General features: G+C 41.2%; 1 protein-coding gene across 6 annotated transcripts in view; it reads right to left on the reverse strand.

Moving 5' to 3' along the window:
* The window catches only part of ATP11A (ATPase phospholipid transporting 11A), a 108,232-nt gene that overhangs the window by 62,487 nt on the left and 27,582 nt on the right, over positions 1-18,163 (reverse strand). The gene's annotated exons all lie outside the window — the stretch shown is intronic.

Below are 18,163 nucleotides of genomic sequence, written 5' to 3' on the forward strand. Positions count from 1 at the left end.
TAGGGCTGAGCTGCCCTGCCATTCCAACTCGCTCTTTTTCTATGTATGCATTCTTGAAAATCCTCAGACCTCCATTGTGAGGATGGATTTAATTTGCATTTATTGCTCAGAATGCATTCCACAGCTAAGTGGAGTCAAAGTACTTTGGTTTAAGCGAACCTTAGCCCGCTGACTCTCAACTGAATAAGCTTAAATGTGAGTACTTTAGTTTAACTGGGTCGCTGATGAGCCTGCAAGTGCACATAACCATGGAAACCTGGAAAGTGATGTCTTCATGTTTCTCCAAAGTGAAATAGCTTGTACCTCCAGGCTGTTTATCCCAACGCTTGGGTTTTGTAATGTCTGGTTCTTGGGAGAAGTCTCAGGCTAAATCTGCAATGACTTTTGACTTTTCTGGAGGTTTCCCTGCACTAAGGAATAGAGAATTAATTATTCTTAAGGTACAAAATCCACGGCACCACCTCACTCCCATGGTGGGAAACACTTGTCCCTTAGCATTGCTATAGAAATATCCCTAATCCAGAATCGGCAGAAAAAACTGGAATTGGAGAAATGGTTAACTAGCTATGATTGGTGGAAACAGCTGCTGCCTGTTCTTCAATAATTCCAAGCAGCAATCCCTTCCATTAGTTCCACAGAAGTCAATGGAGGAGTAAACTTGACCTGTCTATCTTAATATATTGGATATTGATCTAATCAATATCACTCCTAAGGGGGCCAACATTATGCAAAAGTTTTTTTAAAAAAAATTCTTGAAATGATGAAGACGTTGCTTTACACCATTTAACATCTGTTCCTGTGGAAAAGATTAGAACTTGTGCAGCGATAAAGCTGCCAGCACATTTGCAAAGCTAAGCAGGGTCCGGTATGGGTTCAAATTGGATGGGAGACCGCATGTTGAGATTCCTGCATTGCAGGGGTTGGACTAGATTGCCCTTCCAACTCTACAATTCTATGATTCTATAATTACCATAATTATGTAAACAAAGAATCCTCACCTCACCACCACCATCTCTGGAGCAAACAATATTTCAGTAATCTTTATAGCCTGTAGCCAACAGAGGACTGTGAGAACAATAGCACACTTTTATTGCAACAGCGCCAGTTGTGCTTTTAGTTAGTGGTTTAGGCATTTCAGTGGTGCGGTTTAGTGTAGTGGTTACAGTGTTTGTCTAGGACCAGGGTTACCAAATCCCTGCTCAGCCAGGAAGTTCACTGGGTGACCTTGGGGGCCAGTCACTGCCTCTCAACCTACCTCACAGGGTTGTTATGGGGATGAATTGAGGGGGGGGAGAGAACCATATCAGTCACCTTGAGCATCTTGGAAGAAAAAAGTGGGATATGAACGTGATAAATAAATAATAAATAAACAACTTCTGAGGTACCAGTGAGAGTGGCTGCGGTCTGGGAATTGCGGAAGAAAAGTAGAACAAACTCCCTCGGGAGATGCTGGACTCTCCTCCCTTGGAGGTTTTTAAGCAGAGGTCTGTCGTGTATCATTTAGCTGAGATTCCCGTACTGCAGGCAGTTGGACTAGATGACCCTTGGGGTCCCTTCCAACTCTAAGATTCTATGAATACATTTGTTTGACCTGGGGCTACAGGGAGGGGAGTAGGAAAGAAGAATGTACTTAATCCCTTAGCCTGGATACACTGCTCTCACGGCATAAGCATAGCAGAGAACGGGACTGAATTCTAAGCAACAACCAGTTAGTTTGTAAAATAAGGTATACCTGGCTTAGAATCATAGAACTGTAGAGTTGGAAGGGACCCCGAGGGTCATCTAGGCTTCTATGAGAAGGACAGAATGTAGCTGAAACAAAATAAATAAAAAATAAAAAAATCCTTCCAGTAGCACCTTAGAAACCAGCTAAGTTTGTTCTTGGTATGAACTTTCGTGTGCATGCACACTTCTTCAGATACACACTACATTCTTCAGAATGTGGTTATTTGTGCTACAATTTTTACACTGAAAATAATACATACACAGAGCTGGTTTTTATTTCTCCAAATACCTGGATCTTCTACCTGGCAGGCATAAAAGGCAGCTAGGGCAGGGGAGATAATTTTCAGTGGGAAAACAGCACAAAAGGAAAGTGTTAAGAACACATTGCCTCCCCACACACTGATCTTCAAATTGTAGCTTCAGTGTTGCATTGTGTGGAAGAGGAAGAAAGTCTCTTCCCTCCCCCCCCCAAAAAAAATCAAGGGAATACATGTATTGTACAGTATTGCTTCATCTTCAGGAACTCCCTTGGTGTCCTGAATGGAATCTTATTTCCTTTTCAAAAAAGCACAGTAAACATTGCACAATAAGTTATGTATAAAAAATATTATTTCAGAGGATAACAGCTTATCCCAATGATGCTCAAAGACCTCAAAGGGACCATTCAGCAAGATTTTAAAAAGAAACGGAAATCGTTTCCCAAATGCACAACTTCACAGCTACTAGGTGAAAATTAAAAGACTGGGACCTGGTTTGCACATAATGTTAAGCAAAACCATGGTTTGGTGTGAACAAGGGAAAAGTTCCCACAGCAAAGCCTGCAGCTGATGTTCTCCTCCCACAGTACTGCTGCACCACTCAGGGTTACCGGTAAGTCATTGTTTCAGGTGAATTCGCCTGCTCCTTCTATCTCTCAGGATCATTTCACAATCTACCCTCTAATTCCATAATTTCATCAACTCACTCTCCCACTGCTTCCTCACATATAATCAGTATAATATATCTAGCCAGCAACTTACACACATTTAACTTGTGCACATTCAGTTTCACGCACTTGGCAAAAAGATAAAAATAAATAAAGGGTGTGAAGAAGAAGAAGAAGAAGAAAAAGAAGAAGAAGAAGAAGAGGAGGAGTTTGGATTTGATATCCCGCTTTTCACTACCCGAAGGAGTCTCAAAGCGGCTAACATTCTCCTTTCCCTTCCTCCCCCACGACAAACACTCTGTGAGGTGAGTGGGGCTGAGAGACTTCAGAGAAGTGTGACTGGCCCAAGGTCACCCAGCAGCCGCATGTGGAGGAGCGGAGACGCGAACCCGGTTCACCAGATTACGAGTCTACCACTTTTAACCACTACACCACACTGGCTCTCTGGGCACTGCACCACACTGGGCATCCACACGCACACAAAAAAAAGACTCTGGAAATCCCGCCCGCCATTGCACCCAATGTGCTTTGACTAGAGGCGATTTTGGCTTTAGTTGCAATCCCTGGAACGTAACCCCGCACACCATGTAAGTTGCGGGCTTGCTGTATCTGACATGCAAAGTTGCCTTTGGCTGCATTCACATAGCTGTTTGTTCCATTTCCCCAACGTTTTCTTCTGTGTTATATCTGAGCTTCCATAAAGTCGCTTCCAGAGATCTAGCAGAATATGGCACAAGTTTAACGCTAATTTCCACGTTGCTTGCTTCCAGAATTTTTTTTGTTTGCGAACCTGGAAACACAGAAAATCATTGCAGGTTTGCGTAGGGCTATGCACTGGATTTGGCCAATGCCCTGCAAGGTGCAGGGAATGCTCCTCGTGCCATTTGGATGAAACCATCACCCCCTTCCCTCTACAGAAGCTGAGCACAGTGGGTGATCCTGATTTCTAATTAAACGTAGTGCAACATGGCCGTATATAGGTTCTGCAGTGTGAAAGGAACATTAAAAATTGGGGCAGCCACCTAAATATGTTGTTATTTATAATATTTTGTTTATATATTTTGTAAATTTCCCTAGAGAATTGTTGCTTAAGGTTGGTATATAATTTTTTTAAAATAAATTGATAGGTTCAGCTTTTAATTTGCGGGCACCGAATCCTTTTTTTTTGCCACAAAAATCTGGCAATTTTTGTACAGTGATGTTTTTAAGTTTGAGGCTTAAAGTGGATGACAGAGGTGAGGAACATAATTTACATGCAGAAGACTTTTACTACATTATTTCTCTGGTCACAATATAGCAGCAAACTTTTAAGAGAAATTTGATTTTCACGGTCATTCACAATAATATAGAAACTGGAACTATCCAGTTCAAAGAACTCAGATCTGAAGCCCATTTCTTCTTGTCAGAGAACTGACTGATGCAATTACAATTATATGGTATTCCATCACCTTCCATCCAGAGGCTTGTTAAATCATAGCTCCAACTTTTTCAAAGGCTATATGCAGTGCAGTATTTAGCCAGGCTGCAAGGTCTGACCACCTCCTCTTCAAAATAGCAAATAAACAACTTCATGAAAGTGCAAGTACCGGTAAGTAAACCAATACCAAGCCCAGCAGTGGGTTTAACCTTCATGAAAGGCTGGTCAGAAAGTCAGTATAGATTCAATATCTGGAAAAGGTCATCCAATCATGCAAATATCTTGAAAAGTAATAAAATCACTCTTCTGGAAGCTTTATTATTATTATTATTATTATTTAGAGGAGACTTACGCAAGCATCTGGCTAAAAGGGTTTAGGTCCAGTTAATGCTAACTCATTGCAGGTACTTGAACAGGATTATTTTTGAAGTTTCTTGTGACCCATATCTTTTAATCACATACAGACAGCAGTCCCATTAAGCTCTGATCTGCTTCATGAGCCAGGACTCTCACTTGAGGAGCTCGTGCAAATCAGAAAGAACAATGGGTCCCCTTGGTAAAAAGGACAAGGAAGCAAGACACAGGGAACAGCAATTTCGGATTACAAAACTTTTACTTGCAGAACTTCTTTTGTATGACACATGACGTCACACAACTCTCAAATTTAATAAGGTTATGCTGCACCCATATGCAATATTTGATTATCATAGAACCTGAAGCAACAGATAAATCAGAGCCAATTCAAGTTTGGGGGGGGGGGTGTCGGCATGATGCTCTCTGATGGGTCCCCTAAAAAATTGTGCCTCCACCCCCAGTAAGCCCTGGTGAGCTTACCTGCCATGGGAAAGGGGGAAGCAAAAATACAGCCCTGATGAACACTGAGCAGCTTGGAGCACACGTTTAAAATTTCCTATAATGCTCTGGAGCATCTTTGACATAGCATCGCCCAGGGATATTGCAGAAAATTAATTTTATTTATTTAACATCACTTATAGACCAGTGAGAGCCAGTGTGGTGTAGTGGTTAAGAGCGGTAGACTCGTAATCTGGGGAACCAGGTTCGCGTCTCCTCTCCTCCACATGCAGCTGCTGGGTGACCTGAGCTAGTCACACTTCTTTGAAGTCTCTCAGCCCCACTCACCTCACAGAGTGTTTGTTGTGGGGGAGGAAGGGAAAGGAGAATGTGAGCCGCTTTGAGACTCCTTCGGGTAGTGATAAAGCGGGATATCAAATCCAAACTCTTCTACTCTTCTTCTTCTTAATTGCATATATGCAGCTTGCACAAAATAGTATGGCATTTTCATTAACGGTACCTATACAATCAACAAACCCTTAAAACAAGTAGGCATAATAAAATTAATGATAAATAACGAAATGATAAGAACTCCAGACTCATCCAAGTACAGTACAGATAAATGAAAGAAAAAGAGTTTGATCAAGAAAGATTCTACATGGTTAACCAAATACCCCATCACCAAAGTGGTGCTGCCTATATTTTATTTGCAATTTAAATCCAAAAGGTCAGTACTATGGAACCACCTTTTTAGTTGGGTGGTAAAAAGAGACACGTCCTTGCCCAACAAGAAACGATGTACCAAAATAAATTGAGGCAAATAATGATATAAATTATCTACCTACTGGTAAAGAGAATAAAGGTCTGCATTTCAAGTACATTTGATAGCTGAAAGCCTCTGCTATGACCCTAGATCTAGGTAAGCAGAGATACTCTTGTGGAATTATTTTTCTTTCGCGTTAATAAGCAGGGGGACGTATTTACAATAGATTAATGCATTCTGTACTGCGCTGAGCTTGATAGCAAATGCCATGGGGAAATTGTTTAAGTTGCTTCTGGGTAGGAAGATAAGGGTAATCACAACTTCCAGATGTCTCTGCTGTTCAGTGATACATTGAAAGGTTGCCTAACCTTTTCAAACCACAGCTTTCTATTCAACAGAACAGTGCACAAGGTGGCGTGTACTACAGGGCTTTGATTTACTGCCAGGGGGTGTCTGAGAAGGAAGGAAGGGAGGCCACGGCGGTTAACATTAAGCAATAAGCTTCATGCAGGCCACATGATACAGAATGTTCTGAAGTCACGTGATGCTGCTGTTCAGTTGTTCCATAGGGAGACCACCTGAGAACCATTTGTAAGTCACTCCGTAAGTCTCTGAGGATGGGGAGCCTGTGGTCTGCCAGGTGGTATTGGAGTCCCATCAGCCCCAGCCAGCAGGGGCAAGCATCGGGGTGGTGGGAGTTGTCTACCAATAACATCTGGAGGGCAGCAGATTCTCCATCCTCCCTCGAAAGAACCTTTTTCTTTTTCTTTTTTGAGGGAGAAAAAAAGAGAAGCAGCAACTGGTGTGCAAACAGAAAACAGATGGCAGATAAAAGCCAAGCTACGACATTTCTCTTTCCCACACAAATTAGAAGGTCTCCTCAGGTACTTGGAAACTCTAAAAGTCCATACTCTGCATTACTTCCTTTGCACGTAAAAGGTCCCATTTCAATCTATGACCTCTCTAGGTAATGACGGAGAACACCTGAAGAAACCTTGAAGAGCAGCTTTTAGTCAATGTAGATGATACTGAGCTAGTGGAGCAATGGCCTGACCCAAAGTAAGACAGCTACCTACCGGTACATTCCTAACCTTCTTGGAAAGTACACCCTAAGGTGACAATAGACTGATGGCGCAGAATCAGCAAAGGTCTCAGGAAGGGTCCCTAAGGTTTTCAGCAACTGGTACTGCACCAGTTTATGAACTAGATGAAACCTATCTGAAAATAAAACATAGGGAAGAGAAGAATGCAGTGTTCTCCTATGCTTCCTTGTATGGTAATAAAACCTCCTTAATTGCCGTAAATCTCAAGCAGAAAGATCCTAAGTCACCATTATTACAGTATAGAGCTCATAACTGTCTCCTCAAAACACAGAGTTTGATCCATCATTGGATTTTTCAGTGCTTAGCAAACAAGCACAATGCTTAGTACAGGATATGATATTACATTTGCTATAAATAGCCCAAAGCATGGGGGAGGGAAGCTGAACCTTGTGTTCCTACAGCCACACAGTAACAGACAAAGTTAACAATGCTTTGGCTGTTGCACGATAAGCATTAATAACTGAACGGAACAAAGTTTCTGCATCCTTAAGTCAGTAAGTATGAATACTAGAGACTTCAAAGTAAGAATCAGGCTGTTGTTTAGACATCTCCACAAGCCAAAGTGACAGTAGAAGTCGTCTTTGGAAATTACGTCTGTGTGTTTAATTCTCACCTGCCATAGCAGTTGAAGGAGATGGGGAGAGGTGAATGTTGGTGGCTATTGGATTGGATCATTCATCTAACCAGGCTCATTGTAAAGTCCCATTGCTGTTTGGCCACACTTCTGAAAAATCATGTTTCCCCTCTCTGCAGTACACCTGCCTTGTAGCAAACTCACCAGTCATGCAAGCCCAGGGTGCAACCTTCACTGGTGATATGAGATACTAAAGAGACATAAGGCCAGAATAAAGTATTTCAATGACGTTCCCGAGGCTGGAACTATCTATTACCTGTAGCCTCACAGGGATAAAGGCCATGTTCATATTTAATGACCAAGCCAGGTTTTCTGGCTGATGTGTACTACCTGATTGCTTTAACTTCGCTTCTCCCCTGGTGCAAGTGAGAGGCACAGGAACAAGTGGTGTGTTCTTTGTCCTGATTTCTGGCTCTTTTCCTTGACTCTGACCTCTGGCACAGCTCCTCAACTCAACCTGACATATAGGCAAGCATAAGCCGCTATGCAGGACTACATGCAAATGGGCCGTCAACATGTAATCATTGCACTTAAATCTTACAGTTGTGTGTCTGTATGCCTGCATGGGCAAGGTTTTCTTTTTTTTTAAACTGTGGTCTCTGTGTTACATCTGTTTTCAACCCTAATAAGTGATATCCCCTATAGGCAAACCTGTTCTTGCCCTCTGCAATCTTAATCCTGTCATAAGCTATTTCTGCAAGTGCCCGCTGTTCACAAGCTAACGAGGCCTTCATGAAGAAAAGAAACAGTTTCCTTGAGGTCAAAGCAAGCACATTCAGTTATGCTGAAGAAAGGGAAATTATTATTTGCTCCAAAGGCTCAGCATTAAAGAGAATGTCGGAAGAATTAAACACTGGTAAGTCTCCAAATGCAGTGTTAAAATGCCATCAAACTGCTTCACCAATACAGCAGTTTACTATTCTGCAGATTTTCACGTATTTTACTTGTCTCCTTGTATCATATTCTGCAGTGGCCAGAGGAGGAATGACTGCTGGGAGGAGCACAGAGAGAGAAACACCATGGTGCACCTGTAGCAGCAAAATCTGCCCAGCTGCAATAAAACATGCCTCTCCCATATCAGTCTCTACAGCCACAAAAGGAACTGTAACTCTCCAACAGTTTGACTCTACCCCCTGAAGGCACACTCTTCCACTGTCTCCCAAGACAGAGAGATGCCACACCATTGGCCTGGGAGAGACATTTACTTTATGCTGCATGAATTTCATCTGCATTTACAACACCAAGATCACACCTTATGTGTCTACCCTTAGACATGTTAACAAAGTATTTTGAAAATATTGACCTTTACTTGGAACCCAGAAAGCATTATTTTTTTACATCTATAAAGTTCCTATCCGAAACTAATAATCACACATTCAATCACATGTAATACTGCAGGAAGCAAGCCCTAATTCCAAAGGTGTGCACACCACCTTGGCCCACACCCTGTTACCCATGCATGCAGCACACAAATCTGCAGGATAAACCTCACACACATAGCAGTACATTCAAAGACTTCCTGCCTGCAGACATTTGCAGTGAACGAGTGAACTCCAGGGATGGGCAAGCCAGCATGTAAAAGGTCTAGGGCTTGCACTCCTTGTTATTACATCTGGAAGGGAACTTTTGTGGTACAGCACAACAAAGCAGGATAACACACACACACACACACACACACACACACACAGAGAGAGAGAGAGAGAGAGAGAGCAATAACATCATCAACACAAATCATGAATGCCCAATAAAGAAGACGTCTGGGTCGTGAAGGCAAAAGGGTCCAAGCACAATTATTAAATGTGAACTCTAGCACACAAGATCAGCCAATAGGTCTGGTGAGAAAAGAAATACATGGAACTTTGCACTCTAAATTTTAACCTCAGCCACTCAGACGCCCAATGCTTCCTTTTGTTTTTTAATACAGAGTAGTGGAAACTCCTACACAAGTCGTATTAACCCATTCAAAAAAATTGTTTTTTTTCCTGCCAAGGCTTAAAATGCAACACAGTTATCAAAGAGGTACTCTACTTAGTGAAACAGATACATTTACTGTGAACACAAGTCTATACATCACAAATTACTCTCCTTGGTTAATGGCTCCTAGCATCAGGTTTAGGGAATTACTTATGTCAGATTAGATATTAGTTTTTCAATTTCTATTAGGCATATGATGAGCTACCGGTAGCTCCAAACTCACCAAGACTAGAAATAGCCTCAACTGTGTGTTTTACTTTCCCACACTACTGGTAAATGAAATCTGGCATTTACTAAATCTACTATTCTACAGAATGTGTTTACCGTTTATGTGGCACAGAAGTTACAGTAAGAACTCTACCTTTCAATCGCCTTGTTTTTTAGTACGAGTGAATTTGTAAACCTTTGCAAACTGGTTGCGTGTGCTTGTTTTTATTTTAGAATCATATATGTGTAAAAGAGGTTTTAAAATGATCTGTAGTCTACTTCATATCTAGAGCTGAGAGATACATAACTAATACTGACATCATTACTGAGAAGGCCCTCTGCCTGCTTCCCTGTAACCTCACTTCCAGCAGTGAAGGAACCGCCAGAAGGCCCTCTGTGCTGGATCTCAGTGTCCGGGCAGAATGATGGGGTGAAGACACTTCTTCAGGGATACTGGGCCGAGGCCGTTTAGGGCTTTAAAGGTCAGCACCAACACTGACCGGTTTTTCAATGGGTCTACTTTGAGCAGGCCCGTGCAGAGGGAGGGGAAATCCAGGTACACTTTCCCAGGGTCTTGGAGGGTTAAGCTGGCTTGGCCACCCTGCCAGGGGCCTGCCGAATTAACACTGTCATGCCAATAATACCCTGGACCTCCCAGCTGATCGGGGCCTCCCGCCCTGGGCCTCAGACAAGCTCTGTTCAGCCTGACTTTGAGTATGAGTAATGTTGGATACCACCCAGAGGTTATAAGCAGGCTAAAAGCGCATTTTAAAGGAGGTTTTAAAGGTTAAAGGCATTAAGCAGCATGTATGAGTCATATGACTCAATTGTCCATAATCTAGAATAGGCAAGAAAATATGTCTGGCATGCAGGTAAATTTCAGGTTACCTCTGGCTAGTTGATTGCACACAAGGCAGAATATTCAATAAGCCTTTCATCTGATACCTTAAATTTATAGTATGTCGCTGCACCACCGAATGATCGCAGCTCAGCTAAAGACAAGTCTTCCAATGCGAAAGGCAAGCTGATTAGAGTGATGAAAAAAGGCCTCTGACATGCTCAGCGCCGGGGCTATGCCCTGTTACCAAGGTTAACATAAGCAGATGCCTCTGAATATCAGATGCTGCGGAACATGAGCTAGGGGGTGCCATTTTGCTCATGACCTTCTTGTGGGCTTCACAAAGGTATCTGGTTCGCCACCGTGAGAAGGGGATTCTGAGCTACCTGCTTGACCTGATCCCAGAGCTCTAACATAGAATGAATGGGGTGCAACTTGCAACTAGTGCACAAATCACCTTGGAAAAAAGTCGTCTCTAGCACTGGTTCACATACTGAGGATTTTTTTACAAAAGCGCTTCAATGCTTTGGAATATATTCTAGGAATCAAGAAGGGTTTAGGGGGCAAAGACAGCCTGAATGAAGTAAATTTAATATACGTACACAGTTACAGAGTGAACACATCTTTATCTCAATCTAAATCCAGCTGCACTTTTAAAAGGTGTGACTAGTTGGGAAGGCACACACACTATATTGTTGTAGACACATGCCAAAGCTTTTCTGTTTGGGAAAGTGCGGGAGCAAAGAGGTTGGTGTGGTGCAAACACAGTAGCAAGAGCACTGGGTTGGCTCTGACTATGTGTTTACACCTTACTGATCTCCCTGCTGCTCCCTATAAGCAGCAATGGCCAAGCTGTCAGGAGGCCAGGTGAGCGCCACTACCCCACACACACCACCCATTACCACTATCTGGACACAGTTTAGTTACTATATTTGTTTTTAAAGTTTTATTGATTTCATCTTTGCTTTAGCAAGGATATGTGATTTTAATTGGCTCGTGGATTTCAGCTAAGTTTTATACATAATTATAGCTGTTTACTGCTTGGAGAATTTTTTGATCAAGTGGCTTATAAATTTTCTAAATAAATAGTTGCACCAGGATGTGGATGCACATTTGAAATGTACATTTGAAGGTGCATCTCACGGAATGGAATGGAATGCACAAAGCAGCCACAGTAAACACTCATCCAGTTTAGATCCTCAACTCTTGGTCCAGCAATTTATGCATGTACCTATCCCTTAGCTAGATTTGGATGCTCATATATTTAATTTAAGATGGCAGATTTAAGTGAGTAGCACTTCAGTTCCAAATTCAGAATGCTCTGCAGCATGAAGGTCCAGCAATTTCAGGAAACGATGTAATGGGGAAAAGCAAACAATGCTACCAACAGGAAACGATGCAAGTCAAGGTTTTTTCTATTATACCATTTAATGCAATCAAATGCCTATTGTTGCTAGAGGCCACAGGGATTACAGCAAAGCTCAGGAAATGAAGGCTATAATTTCTGTAAAGAGAGACTCCAGATGAGATAGCATCATTTATGATAATGCTATGTGACCTTCAAGTGGGCATGATTCTAGTGCCTCATATCATTTAATAATCTTTCTTGAAATGGTAGTATGTTCAAGTTGATCTGCATGTTTTAAAAATAGGACTGTATCACTTCAGAACCTGGAGGGTAGGGTGGATGTTTGAACAGTCTTAAGTTAAAAAACAAAGGAAGACTCTTTTTATATATACCATATTTCCCCCCAAAATGCTATCTTCTCAGTAGCAATTTTGTTTTGTTTTCAATTTGGGGAAGATTCAATATGTGCAATCTACTACATGGCACAGCTCCAAGAATGTACATATGTATGAATGTTAAAGGACAATTAAAAATAAATAAGACAATTAAACAGAATGTCAATGGATTGCAAAACAAAATAAAAAATAAAATAAAAATCCTTCCAGTAGCACCTTAGAGTTTCCCCAATAGGTTGAGAGGTGTGGTGTTGTGTTGTGAGAGATGAACGGATTTTAAATTCCTCTTTTCAAGCCATAGTATCTTAACTTAAAGATAAAACTCTAATAGGTTTCATTTATTCTTTTAAGACATTTATATTCCACTTAATCATTAGCATTTCAAAGCACAGTACATAAAAATGAACAATATAGGGGGGGCCAATAAAAACTCACCATAAAACCTAAGGTTGCAGACTGTTTGTCATGATATAATAGAGCTGCAGTCAAAAGAAAACACTAATATTATTCACTCTCCTGTGGAGAATTCTGGCCTGAGTTAATGCTCAAGCATATTTGTCAGCTCCACTGGATTGATTTTCCCTGCAGGCATCGTTGCAAGTTACCTTCTTGAGCCCTTCTGCAATCTAGCAGACAAGAGATGTGCTGGACTTAGACCACAAGAGAACTGGGTTTAAGTCCCTGCTTAACCATGAAGTGCAATGGTGCAATTTATTTTCTCAGCCTAACCTGCGCCACAGGATTGTTGCAAGAATAGTGTGCTGAAGTTTATTAAGTTCCTATTCTTGGGTTTACAACATAAAAGTAACGAGGCACAAGAAGAAGGGGGAGTTCTTGAAGTCACAGCTGGGGATGGAAACACTTCAGATAGCAAGATGGAATGGCGCCCCCTTGGTAACAGTTGAGGGAGAACACAGCTACCTACCTGTAGTTGAGGGAGAGTCAAAGAGGGATGGTCTCTCAGCAGAGGCCACTGAATAGCCCTGTTTCTCCTATCTCATCTGATCTGAAGAGATCCCCTTAACCCCTTGGAGGCAAGGTAAGTCACAAATATCCTGAATTCTCTTTGCTCCTCCCTCTTCATTTATGATCCTGGGTGGGCTGCAGATTACAACAGTGATTCTAAGGTAAGGATGGAGAGATGACGACAGAGGAGGGTATACAACTGAAGACACATCTATTTAGGCAAGCATGCCCCTGATCTCCTGGCTCGAATCTCCTGCTCTGATTGTTGTTTTAACTGTTATGCCATTTTTATGGGCCTGTTTCTTTTATTTCAATTATGGATGCTTTAATGTAGCTGTTATACAATGCATTTTAATTACAGGTATAATGATTTTATTTTTTGTTGTTTTGCTGTTGGTGTTTGTTCGGCATTTCTTCTTGAAATTAAAGGCAGTATATAAACAACAACAACAACAACAACAACAATACGTGTAGGACTGTACCTTACAATGGGGTGGGATGGGAGACTGAGGTGTTGACGCTTCAGATTCTCCGTATCTGCACTGATAACACAGATAACATGTTACAGGTAGGTGGCCATGTTGGTCTGCCGTAGTCAAAACAAAATATCTGAAGAAGTGTGCATGCACACAAAAGCTCATACCAAGAACAAACTTAGTTGGTCTCTAAGGTGCTACTGGAAGGAACAGATTACAGGTTACATGTGTTCTTAAAGAACTTGAAATACAAGAAATTTAAGAGCAGCCTGTCACTCTCAGCAGCCTGTCTTCCAGCTATAACATTTGAAACCATGTCATCTCTGTTGCAATAAATTTAGAGAAGGTGACTGATGGGTTTAGATGCAGCCTGCCTAAAGAGTATTACCACCATTTTGGCTTGTTTGCTTTTCTGCTTTGACTCGATAGATGGCAAAGAAGAAGATTAAAGAGGGTTGTCAGAAAGATTATCATTTATCTGCGCCAGAGATGGATACACTGCTCTATAATAACCTTTATCTTTACTGCTTCCCAGATCTAGGCCTTTAAGGTTATCCTGGAAAACGTGTAGGGAACTATTTTGGCAGGTTAGAGTCACAAATCCACTGGAAAAGAAGACATACATAAACACCATGCTACACATAGTATAATAAGAGATTCAATATTGACATAACACATGCCATGTGATGTGTGGCATTAGATTATGATCTGCCACATTACATTACATTACATACATTACATTACATTACATACATTACATTACAACATTACATACATTACATAGCAAACCGAAAAGAAAAGAGGAAGGTACCACATACAGACAAATCACGGAGAGCTTATACTGTATGTGAAAGGAGGCCAGGGGAAGACTGGGAGGTGGGCACAGCCAGGACTTTTGTTAGGAAGGGACTTTTAATGGGCCACATCACAATGCAGAATCAGCCAATCCAATCCCTAGTTCTCTTTTTTGTCATTTGGGTAAACAAAACAAAACCCTGAAATTGGGCTGTTCTGCAGCTGTTGTTAATTCATTTTTAGGTGGTCTCATTAACAGCATCCCTCACAAATGAGCACATAGATTTACTATGTTTCTACATAAGGGAAAGTCATAAAGTCAGCAATCTTGTTATATGCAGCATTTTATAAATAATTTAGAAAGTCTATTTCCTCTTTCTAGATCTGGACCTTTGCCTGCTGAGAGCAAGGAGTCTTTACTACTATTTATTAAATATTTACCATATTGTTGTTCTGACTTCCTTGCAAAAAATACACAGCGTACAAATGTTACACTTTAGAAATAAAATAAAATACATTTAGATAGTAAACTGTTAGTGAATCAATAACTGCTTGGAAACGCCACGCAAACGTTGGGCATTTCAGCTTGCAGAAAAGAAGCCAGCCACAGTTATGTTTCACTTTTACTGCAAAACTGACAATTTGTCAGAACTACAGTTTGCGCTACAGTGCACACTCAAACCTCCTGCACAGGCATGGTTTCCCATTCACTTCAACTGATGGGTGTTTGCTCTGTGCCGAAGTTTATATAAGCCCCTTCCACAGAAGTAAATGGGGAATAACTGTGGCTCAGATTAATCAGAATCCTTGAAAGGAATTAGCGTGCTCATGTATGGAAATCAGCGGGAGACACCCGACTGGTGGTCCCACCAATAAGGCAAGCTCATTTTACAGTGGTCTGGGACAAAGCCTCCTCAGTGCAGGCATCTTGTAGAATCCCGGTTGTGCTGCAACACAAGTTACAACCTGCACTGTTACGGTCTACTTTTTAACGCCAGCTGAAAACCCAAGCTTTTGTGGGGGACTGCTGCTGCTACTGCTGTCTGTTGTTTAGATATACAGTACTACTTATATTTTAATGACTATTTTGTTCATGGTGTTGTTGTCTTTAGCTACCTGTTCTTCTTCTGTAATCCACATCATAGGCTGTGAGTTGCCCACTCGTGTCCTAGAACTTGCCACCATAATTTCATATGGGCAATATTTCTCCCCTTCTCCAAACACTGTCCAACCCTGAACGAACCCAACTAACAATTTATAGGCCATGAATGTGTGACAGGAATTGGGAACCAGGAACTTTTGCTGAGCACTTAAGACATGACCATTCTTGATCATTGACTTGATCAAGACTTTATCATTGACTTGATTATTCATGCTACAGTATAATCACTGTTCAGACTTCAGTACCTTATAACCAATATGGTCAGAGGAAAGTTATCATCACTAGTTAAGCCTTTTTCCAACTTTCATATGCATATCATTTGAGACAATACTATGACACCTGCGAAGTGGAAGAACTAGTTTTCCGTTAATTGCAAGTGCTTCCACGAAAGTTCCTTTGGGGGGATAGTTGATTTAGACCTTTTTTTTTTTTTTGTTTTAAAGCTGGGTACACCCATATAAAAATAAGTTGCATTTTTGTTACTGTTATTTGATGTCAGAAGGAAATGACTGGGATCAGGTATAATACTCCCGCTGCTACCATGCCTATACCCACACTCCTCTAGAACCCAGAAATAATAAGCAAATAATCGTTCACACTTTTGACAACTTCCATTACACTTCAATGTAATTGTTACACATCAAGGTACTAGAAAAGACTGCAATTCAAGTTAAATGCATCAAAAACAACAAGAACAAGAACAACAACCCCACAACCTTCTTCCATGGTATGCATGCAACAATTTAAGGAAGCCTGTCAATCAAGTAGAAAGCAACATTTTGTTACACTTCTGTACTTGATCAAAACGTTGGGGCACAAGTTCTCATTACCACACCTGATAGGCACCATGTATGGGCCCCACGGTAAGTCACCACACTTCATAAGCTGGTCTTGATAACCATACACCGACTGCCAGGTGTACCTTCTACGTTCCTACAATTAATTCTGATTCGCTGTGAAATAACTTTTGTAAACTAGACCTAAAGTTCTTTTATGAGATCTTCACATTTTGGCCTCTTTCTGTGTGCGTTTTACACAAATTTTACCGGTCAGGGTCCATTGCTCAAGCTGGCAGAGCTCAAGTGGGGGGGGGGCTACGCCAGTCAGAGATTCCTATGCAATATGAGAGTAATTTGGATGTGACATAGCTAGATCCTCTTGCATTTGGCATCAATATTAAAGTAAAGAAATCTTTTTTCAAAGTCCCTGGTGACTATCCAGGAAACCGTTGGAAGAACTTAAAGCGCTTTTTTGAAAGTATGGGTGGTAATACAGTCCTGATGCACTACTGGTAGAAATCCTCCTCTCTCATAAAACATGACATAATGCATGTGAAAGAGGAACTGCAGAGCACCTAAAGAGCTGATCTATTTTCTCAAGTTCAATCTATTCTTGCGCTTGGTACTTGAGAGCCATAAAGACTCGACCAAAAGCACTTAATGAAGGATGCACTCCACAGATCTGGCTTATATCCACGCATGTTCTTCGGTTGCAACACATCCATGTTTCGTTGCAATGGAATTAGATGCTGCACTCATTTATTACAACCATGCAAATTGTATTCTCACCTATTTGCATCTGCTGAGAACTGACACTAGGTGAGCAGATAGGGAAGATTTTGCAAACTGGGTAAGAACAGGTTCTTTGTCTCTCTCTTTAAATGTCAGTGTGACGCACATGTATGTATAGACCTGTGGATTTGTTTACAATTCAGGCTGATGATTCTTGACCACGTTGTGTATGGCAGATGTGCTAGAAGTTTGTGCTGCAAAGCTTAAATTTTTATCTTATATTCTTCCAGGCTCATCTGAACCTGCACTAGACTTTATCCATTGTGTGTACTTCATTCTTCACTCCATGTGTTAAGTTACAGGGAGGGGAGAGCAGGAATGGTGTGTGTTCTCTTTTGCTATATTATTTTACTGCTCATCAGCATGAACAACAACCAAATCCAGGGGTTCAAACCCCTCCCATGGGCCACTTTGGCAGCTAAAAATAATGTAGTATTGTTTTTTTAATCAAAGTTTGGAGGAAACGGCCAGAACCCATATCCGTTGCATGCTTCCTGCTTTACAGGAACTCTATGCAAGTTTTGGAACATTATTCAGTATATAGCATTTTTGCATGTTTAGTTCCTTCTCCCTCTCTCTCTCTCTCTCTCTCTCTTACAGGTAGGGAGCCGTGTTGGTCTGCCATAGTCAAAACAAAGTAAAAAATAAAAAAAATTCCATCCAGTAGCACCTTAGAGACCAACTAAGTTTGTTCTTGGTATGAGCTTTCGTGTGCATGCACACTTCTTCAGATACGAAATGCACACGAAAGCTCATACCAAGAACAAACTTAGTTGGTCTCTAAGGTGCTACGGGAATGATTTTTTTTATTTTTTATTTTGTTCTCTCTCTCTAAAGGAGCTATCAGTTGTCGTTGAATATTCATTCTTTTAAAAATGGACAATCTAGCACTCCAGCTACTCAGTTTTAAAAAATGCAACCGATATACACTCAACTCTGAGAGCAGGTTTAAGGACATAGCCAGTTTTGAGAGAGTGTTGTAACCAAGAGTGCTTGGAAGTTTTGCTCATCTAATGCTGCTTCCACCTTTCTCCTACATGCCTCAAAAAAAATCTGCTCTGGGGATTCCCCA

This window comes from Lacerta agilis, chromosome 4 (assembly GCF_009819535.1).
Source record: "Lacerta agilis isolate rLacAgi1 chromosome 4, rLacAgi1.pri, whole genome shotgun sequence".
In the NCBI taxonomy this organism is placed as follows: domain Eukaryota; kingdom Metazoa; phylum Chordata; class Lepidosauria; order Squamata; family Lacertidae; genus Lacerta; species Lacerta agilis.